Source organism: Coptis chinensis, chromosome 1 (genome assembly GCF_015680905.1).
Source record: "Coptis chinensis isolate HL-2020 chromosome 1, ASM1568090v1, whole genome shotgun sequence".
Taxonomy (NCBI): Eukaryota; Viridiplantae; Streptophyta; class Magnoliopsida; order Ranunculales; family Ranunculaceae; genus Coptis; species Coptis chinensis.
This window is the reverse complement of record NC_141456.1, coordinates 45,264,481-45,273,502: the sequence shown is the minus strand read 5'-3', so window position 1 is coordinate 45,273,502 and position 9,022 is coordinate 45,264,481. Positions and strand designations below refer to the sequence as shown.

At 33.6% G+C, this 9,022-nt stretch overlaps 1 long non-coding RNA gene across 1 annotated transcript; it reads right to left on the bottom strand.

Annotated features, from left to right (window-relative positions):
• Positions 1-6,995: 6,995 nt before the first annotated feature.
• Positions 6,996-7,984, bottom strand: LOC147524237 (uncharacterized). The gene is made up of 3 exons (XR_015196915.1): positions 7,798-7,984; positions 7,667-7,696; positions 6,996-7,170 (listed from the first exon to the last, which is right to left on the bottom strand). It is a non-coding gene; the product is annotated as an uncharacterized LOC147524237 (long non-coding RNA).
• Between the last annotated feature and the right edge of the window lie 1,038 nt (positions 7,985-9,022).

Sequence of the window (9,022 nt, the reverse complement as noted above, 5' to 3'; positions counted from 1 at the left end):
TAGCTAAATCAGGCTATCTTCGTAATTTAAGTCACTACGTTGTTAAAAAAACCAACTCTGAATTTTAGGGCTCCATTTTATTTTAGTATTTTTATTAGTTTTTTCTCTCTCAAATTGCAAGTTCTAAATCTAATTTCGTCCATTTTTTCCAAAAAAACGAGTGATGGAGCCAAGTTTTATTGAGCTTATGGAATTGGGGGCATAATCAGTGGCAGAGCCAGCCAGGGTATGTCCTGGCGATCCTCAAATTTCCTTGAAAAAATTTATATACTTCTGAACCTGCTCATTGTCTCATTAAAGAAAAATATGATGGTGAGGTCATCTTTCTTTAAATCTAGTTTTACACCCATACACTAGTTAAAAATTCATAGACCTTACACCAGCCCACGTAATTTTAGATCATATGTGGCTTATTTCTTCTTGACTAATAACACTCGAGCCTATTAACTGTCCAACCCATTAACTGGGGCAAGAGGTAAAAAAAACACAAAAAATCGCAAGGCCAAAACTGAAACCTCTCAGATTCTCTTTCTTTTAGTGATATAGTCTCAACTAATTTTTTGCCAATAAAAAGAAAAATAAAATGAAAAAATATAATTACTAATTACTCTACTTAAAGATATATCATGGACGTAGCTTAAAAGTATATATATATTGTATTGAAATATCATGAGACTAGAAGTTATAGGCTAAGTTTAGCAAATATCACTTATAGGAGAATTAGGTACGATCTCACCTCATGCTTTTAGATTTGTAGGATTTTAATGACTGGAAATAGAGTAAAATCTGTTTGTTGTCAATTTGGATTTTATAAAATATCGGAGCGTGATATTTACTCCTAAGAAATTCTATAGATGTGAGTTTTGATCTAACACTTCCAAATTTAAATTTTTTGTTACATAAGTTATAATATTAATTTTGATTTTCTAAAAATTGAAAACATACACTAAAAAAAATTGTTTGTTTGTATAACAGTATGTATTTAGTAAAAAATAAAACGATAGACTAAAATATTAAACTTAAGAAAAAAAACAAGAAAAAACGAGTATATGTGCTGATTGGGTTTGCACTGAAAGCTTGTAGTGCTAATCGGCTCGCCCTAAAATAAATTCATGACTCCACCACTAGGCATGATTCAAATCCATTCAAATTGAAAAGAGTGCTTCAAGTTAAGTAAAAAAAAAAAAAAGAGAGAGGTTAAGTGACTATATGTGGACTGTGGTTACCTCAAAGTTACGACCGATCGATTAATAAGTAGCGGTCATTTTAATTTGTCTAGTCTGACCATGTGTGATCTGTTCAAGAATATCTTCAGCATGTTTTTTCCAATTTGTCATTTTCTCCTAGCACATATTGTCACCATTGAAAACCCATCTTTGCGAAAATAAGGCAGTGAGCATCGACAGTAACAGAATTCATTACGTTGTCTACCGTGTATTGTTGAAGGATTTGGAAAAATATGCTCGGTCCAAAAAAAATTAGACTCTACTTGTTAGCATACTTTATAGAGGTAACTTAATTAGCTTCAACGAGCTCTTGTGATCCTGTGGGTGCGTGCTCCCAACAAATTTGACGATAGGGAGGCTTTATTTTTGTTGTGAATGAAAGAGACAAACTATTGACAAAACCTCGCACTGTTACTAATTAAGAATTTTATTTATATGTTTAAAAGGTTACTGAATTTAATTTAGCCCCCATTTGGCATTATCATGTACTACTTTTTTTTTACGACCAAATGCCAAACGCTTAAAAAAAAGGATAAAAGGTGCTAACCATTTCACTTGAAAAAGAGTTAACATTTTTTGTAAGAATGATCTCCCTCATTATGAAGATCGTTCTCCCAAAAAATGCAGTCAAGTTGAATGTGTGTAAATGTCTAATTTTATTATACGGGATTAGTATGATATTACACCAATGATTTAAGACTTAGCTCTAGTTTAGATAAATGAATGAGATTGTTTTGGGTGATGAAAATGAATGTTCTTTGTGAGTAAGAAGATGTCTACGTATCCAGCACTGTGTGTAAAAGTAGAATCATGAGTACTAGAATCAAACCAATGTAGTTCTAACTTCTAAGTGTGGTTTTTGCATAGACGCTACTTTATGGTTCATTAAGCCCACGAATTCAGCCCAAATCAATTAAGCCCAAGGGCTTAAATCCTATATACACCAAATAACTGGTCTATTTATAAATATGTCCAGATTCATTATTGTAAAAAGATAAGGATAAAAGTTCAAAGAGATAACAATTCTTGTGACACAAACAAATACATTCTTCTTATGACTCAACCTCTTCATTCATATAAAAACAATTTTTTTCTCATAATGTGAACTACATTAAAATTTGATCTCTAGATAATAGATATTGGGTACGTAGGCAGCTATATCTTGGTTCAGTTTCATCTCTCCCAACATCAAATTTTCTCTGTTTCTTAATGCGTTTTTTATCATTTGTTCTTGTTGTGTTGAAGCAGGTTATTGCCGAAACAATTTTTATAGGTATTGAGGGTGTACATCTGGCAGGACACGTGTAATGGTCTGGCATGGACAAATGTGCAGTTGAGATGAACACGTGTGTAGTAGCTCTAGGCGTTAGGTTGTTTGAGCTGGCATAGGGCGTAATGATGATAAAACACTGTAATAATGATAAATGTATGTGATTTGGGTATTACGGCGAGTAAATGCCTAATGCTAATGATAAGAATAGTATGTGATGATGTCACGAGACGGAGTCGAGTAACGAATCATTGATCCAATCTAGTGTACGAGTCATTGAGCTTGACGAGTATACAACATGACGAGTGTGTGAGTCATTGAGCTTGACAAGTGTTCGTGTGTTTGGAGTCATTATGAGTTGGTGGAGTAGTTGTGATGACTTAGAGTAGGAGGTCCCTTACAATGTGATTTTGGGAGTTCAGGTAATTTGTTTAAAATTCGTGTCATTTTCCCAATACTTTTGTTAATTTTGTAGGTACTCGTTATGGGCACCTTCCATTTTGTGTTGCACAGACTAAAAACACACAAAAGAATTATTACAAGTTTGTCAATGCCCTAAAAAACATGTTTTGTGTTGGGCACCCTTGTCCATTGGGTACAACCAGGTTAAACACTATGGATGATAGATGTATGCCCATTTCTATTTTTCAATTATTTCGGCCATTTACAAATAGTGAGAATTTTGCAATGATAATTTCATTACTTGTTTTCTTCAAATCACGTGGTTCAATTTTCTTTCAGCCAATTTCCATGGCTTTGTTCTGAATAGCAATTTCACTTTCATGGCTTCGTTATGAAACACTATAGAAATTTATAGGTTCTAAGCGATTTAAATGGTGGTTGAGAGAGAGAGGGAGAGAAATCAGTCGGTTGGAGACGAAGGTGGCTGAAGTAGACGAAGTAACTGGTGCTAAATGGTTCTCCGATTTCCTTTGGTTCGGACTATTGTTGGTGGGAGGTAGGGGTGGGAATTTGGCCCTAACGACCCTAACCCGGCCCTGACCGACCCGACCCTAAGCCCTATAAAGCCCTCACAGAGTTTAGGGCCGGCCGCCCCGCCTAATGCTTTCTAGGGGGCTAGGGCTAAGATTTTAAAACATAGGCTCGACCCTAACCAAGCCCTAACCGCCCCTCTTTTCATACTTTCACTATAAATACACATACCATAATTGTCCAACTCTTTGTTAAATATTTTCAATTAAAATAACATTGTCCTTGAATTTATCACTTACACCCCAGGGTACTTCCAATAACTTGTTTTATATAACAAAAACTCAGAACTTAGAACCATGAAGAACAATGAAAGCACTAGCCTAATAAAAATAAAGACTTTATTCCTTCGATCATCAAGTCAAAGTCCATAACTTATTATTCTCAATTTCTTTTCTCACTTATTTCTTATAAATTATATTTTTATTCACATCCAAGCCAAGTCTAAAAACTAAAGGTTTCCTTCCACACCATTAAAACAAAATACGAAGCGGACATTTGTAACATAGAAACCAAAAACACCCTTTGTCATTTAAAATGACATTTATAATCTTAAACCTTTCTCCATCACTTGTTCAAAAGCCAATATTTTCATTTCCATATACAAAGCTTGAATCACTTTTAAATTAGAAGAAAGGTAATATTATATTTGTTTGAATCTATTATAGAAATAATTTATGATATTACAAATAGTTTAACAACTTCCATGACCCTTAACCAAAACTATTATGTTTCTTCTTTATATCTATTACTTCTTCCTTTAAAATGATAATATAATTATTTGTTGTATTTCAATGTTAAATGTAATTTTAGTGAGGTTTGAGTCTGAGGAAGAACAAATTCAAACTCTCTACGATGTCTTGATTCATTAGATTGTGGATGTGCATTTTAAATTTTTGGACTTATACAAGATTATTACTTAGATTGGTTGAACTTTGAGTTTGTAGATTATTATACATTTTTGTAATATAAATGAGTTTTAAAACCGATGTGTAAAAAAAAAAAAATATATAGGCGACCACAAAAGCCTTAAAGAGGGCTAGTCGTAAAACTAAAATTTAGACTTGTGACGGACCGCCCATTTTATCTATATCGACTTTTAGACACCATAATATCTGAAGAACTTTAAATGTTTAGGGCCGGGCTAGCCCAACCCGGCCCATTGCCCACCCCTAGTGGGAGGTGTATTGGACTCTATATTGTGCCCAACATAATTCCAAACCCCAAATTGAGTCGGGTCTGTCCAACACAATCAAATCTGGGTCTGTCAATAATAGATCTATTTTGTAATAGATTCTCTTGTTCTGATTCTGATGTCAGTTTCTGAAAGTTTTAAGAGTGGAGACATATCAATCAGATGTTCGCAATTCTTTATAAAAAAAAAGAGACATGATTCCTCCAAACGTAAATACTGAAAACCGAGTGCACGTGTGTCCTCGTAGTAACACAAAGATTCGTACATCGCATTTTGAAGATTGTAATCGGGAAGCATTTGATCAACTTGTCAGTACATTCCACGTGCTATGTATATCTAGGTTCATGTATTATGTATATGACGGGAAAAGTTAACACAAATGAATAAGTTATGGTGCAAACATTGAGGTAGACTCACGATCGAACACATTATTGACACGTGCAATGTAAACATGCTACACATGTGTTCCCTTGCTTCGGACACAATTGGCACGTGTAAATTTGTTTTACTTTTGCTTGTCCTTTTGCAGTATAAAATTGAAATGAAAATATTATGTAAAATATGGTTATAAGAATTCAATAATAGAGTCGTTAGTTTAATAGTTTAATACGATCTTTAATTATTCCAAACATTCGTTGCTTTTATTTAGGTTCATAGTACAAAATATCGGGATATGGCAAAATATCGACCTCTGATTTATGGATATGTATCGTGGATATATCCCCCTGTGTGGGGATATATTACATCTGGGCATCTGTAAATATCGTAGATATATCGAGATATATCGATAAATATCGACAAATATCCACAGACTATGTGTGGGTATTTCTAACTGCAAATATCGTGGATATATCACGATATATCGACAAATATCGATAAATATCCACAAATATCGATAAATATCTATATTTTCTTTGAATGTGGTCATTATAAAGGTTGAATTTGATCATGTGAATAATGGAGAAGATTGTGATGGGTCGAAGTTTTGATGAGGTTTGATTTGGGACGAAAACCGCATATCAAGATTTTGTGATGAACTTGAATTAAGTCGACGTTGTTCTTCTCCTCTCGTTTTATAGGTAAAGTACCCCTTTCCCACTTTGGTCACTCAAGTCCCCGTCTTGATGAGAATAAATGAGCTTTTAGACGATTAATATTTTTATAAGCCGATCGATGCTAATTTACGACTTTAACTAACACGCCTACGTTGGAAAGTTATTGCCCGTTAGCGTTTGCATGTGCGGGTTGTCACCTCGTTCTAGACAAGGTGTTATGTTGTAACGATCTATCATGAGTCCCGGAGGTTATCACCTCGTTCTAGGCAAGGTGTTTATGTTATAACGATCTTCCATAAGTTTTCCGATTAAATGTTGGACACGTGCATAATATATATAAATATATTATTCCCTCACGGTTATTTTTTTTAATATAAATTACTCTCTAATACTCAAAAATACACCTCAGAATTCCTACATATTACATTGACTTTTCATTCTTTAACAATGAATCTTGAATTTTTTTTCTACATATTACAATACTTGTTGTACTTGCATTGAGCGTTCAATCATATAGCGCATCTATTATATCTTCTGTTGTGATTGAATCCATGATGAGAGCATGAAGGCTCAACGACCACGATGTCCATAGATGCCTCACCATATAGAGTCTATCCAACACTCTAACGTCTTCGGAGAGGCGACCAACACAACTCCAATCCACTTCATCAGAACTGTTGTTCAATTACATCATATCACTTGCCAAAACCATGCTCCCACTAATATCCTCCCCATCAACTGCCATAAACCGCATCCATCATCTTGATCGGGCAATCTACAACATATTGCAGCCCTTTGATTGAAGCCGTACATCCTTCAATAGAGGTTGTTATTTTGTACTATGATTCATACTACCAAAGATTACAAGCATTACCATTCTATCCATAAGTTCTGCACCTGTGAGATTACGACAGACGTGAAAACATTAAGGATCTCACAATAAACAAGAGACAACTAACAAATGCCACAATGATAAAATAATTCAAAGAAAGCCAAGGAGATTGATTTGTTGAAGTGATTATTTAGTTTACCATCTTAACAGGTAATGGAAATCAAGATCCTCCGGCAGCAAGTAATCAAAACAAGACTGGTCTCTGTGCATGTTCTCCACAGTTCAACCAAGTGACAATTTATTTGAAAATGATGCATATGATAGATTTCTTTCAGTCAATATGAGATGAAGTCATAAGCATATGAAGAGTGGGAAATCTTATCTATCACACAAGAATTTTGAAAAAGAGAGAGCTCTTGAAGTGGTGTAAGGTTCTAAAGGATTAATTAGATGATACAAATTGGAATTCAGAGTTTAAACTGCAAGAAGCTATACCTATAAAATTTGCCTTAAAAGCAACAGCCTTCTCCATATATTCTCCATTGAATGTTGAGCCACTGAAATCAGATTATCTCATATCAGCAGATGTGAAGTTCGCCCGCCTGTATTGGAAAATTGTAATATGACAAATTAGCATCAAGAACTGCTATCCAGCTTAGACTTTAACAGGTTCCTTTTTATTAAAATCAAGCACGTAGAATGGGAACAATTTGCCCAGCCATTTTCGCAACAAGACATTCGATGGTAGCATTCCAATTAGACTAGGACTCATATCTCAATCTGGAACTAAATTTAATCAAGGAGTATCGATAACAATCATAACAAAATAATCATCTCCTATAAATTCTCTAACTTCTAGTGGTTTTGCATCGATCTGTCACTGAAAAATTCAGACTTGGGTAATCTCATGATGAAGACGAAAAATGTGGCCTATTGAGTATTAACATTATCAACCTTTAGGCCAAACAGAGAAGTGAAGCTACAAACACATCTTAATTATATGCTTAATACCACAGACAAACAGGCATCTAACAACAAATAACAAACAAATTAAAAATAATGAAATTTCAATAACAATTGGAAGTTTAGAACAGTTACCGAAAGTTCTCATTCACATGAACAGCCTTCCTACAAAACCAAGAAACAGAACAATATAACATCCACTACAACTATAAGTCTATAGCGAAACATTTTTGAAAAAAACAAAAAAAAAACACACCTCCACAAACCTTAAATCAGCATAACCAAATTGAGCAGCAGAACCAATACCAAATTCACCACGAATATCAGCTTCAAACTTATTAAAATCAGCAAGAGCAGGCATACCCACGATATACCCACTGTTTCGAAATATCACGATATATCCATAAATATCGTCGATATTTGTATTTGTATTTATCCAATTACATATCGCGATATTTCGATGCCCATTTCTGATTTTTCGATATATATCGCGATATATCTCGATATATCGCGATATTTTGTACTATGTTTAGGTTCACTTTAGGCGTCTTTAACATGAGTATCTTTTCTAGAGAGCGGAGGTCAGCACCTATGGGGCTATGGGTAGCATACCAACGCCTAAAATATCAAATTGGTTGAATATTTCGATGTACCTAAAAACTGATATATATCGGATATATTCATTTTTTTGTAGTCAGTCCAAACTATCTAAAATATCAGAAATATTGGTAAAAAAATATCGTAAAATATCAAAAATTTATATTAAAAAATGGTTAAAAAGTCAAACGATATATATATATCATAAATATCACATATATTGGTTATATCGGTAATATAAAGTTTTATATCGAAATTTCCGATATATATCAGAAAAAAAAGATTCAATATTCGGTAAATATATATCGGATATATCGATATCGGTATACCAAAAAACAATATATATCGGCAATATATAGGATATATCTGCGATATTTTGGGCCTTGTAGCAAACAAGACGATGCGGAGTATTGAAGATATGAAGACACAAATGAGTTTTTCTCTATAAGTTATATATTCAGAGAAGCTAATAGATTAGCGGATGTGTTAGCTTCACATATCCTAAATGTAAACTGGATCGAAATAATGCCTAATTCTCAAATGAACTGAGGATATGATGCATCAGGAAAATAGTACGTGAGAATGTAACAATGTGTGTTTTTAATTTAATAAAAAAGGGGTAGGGATCTCTACAAAAACCCTTGTTAGCAATTTGGAATACGGCAAAAATTCGGTACGAGAATAATTCGAGAATTATTCGGTGATTCAAAAAACGATACGGTCAAAAATTAGCAATACAACAATTATGCGGTGTTTTATTAATATGTGTTTTAAACGTTTGGTTGCAAAAATTCGGAAGTAAAAAATTTGTGATATTATGTTAGTAAATATTAATAATAGTTGTCATTCTTTACAACATAACAAACATATCTAAACAATTTAGCTACAAAAACA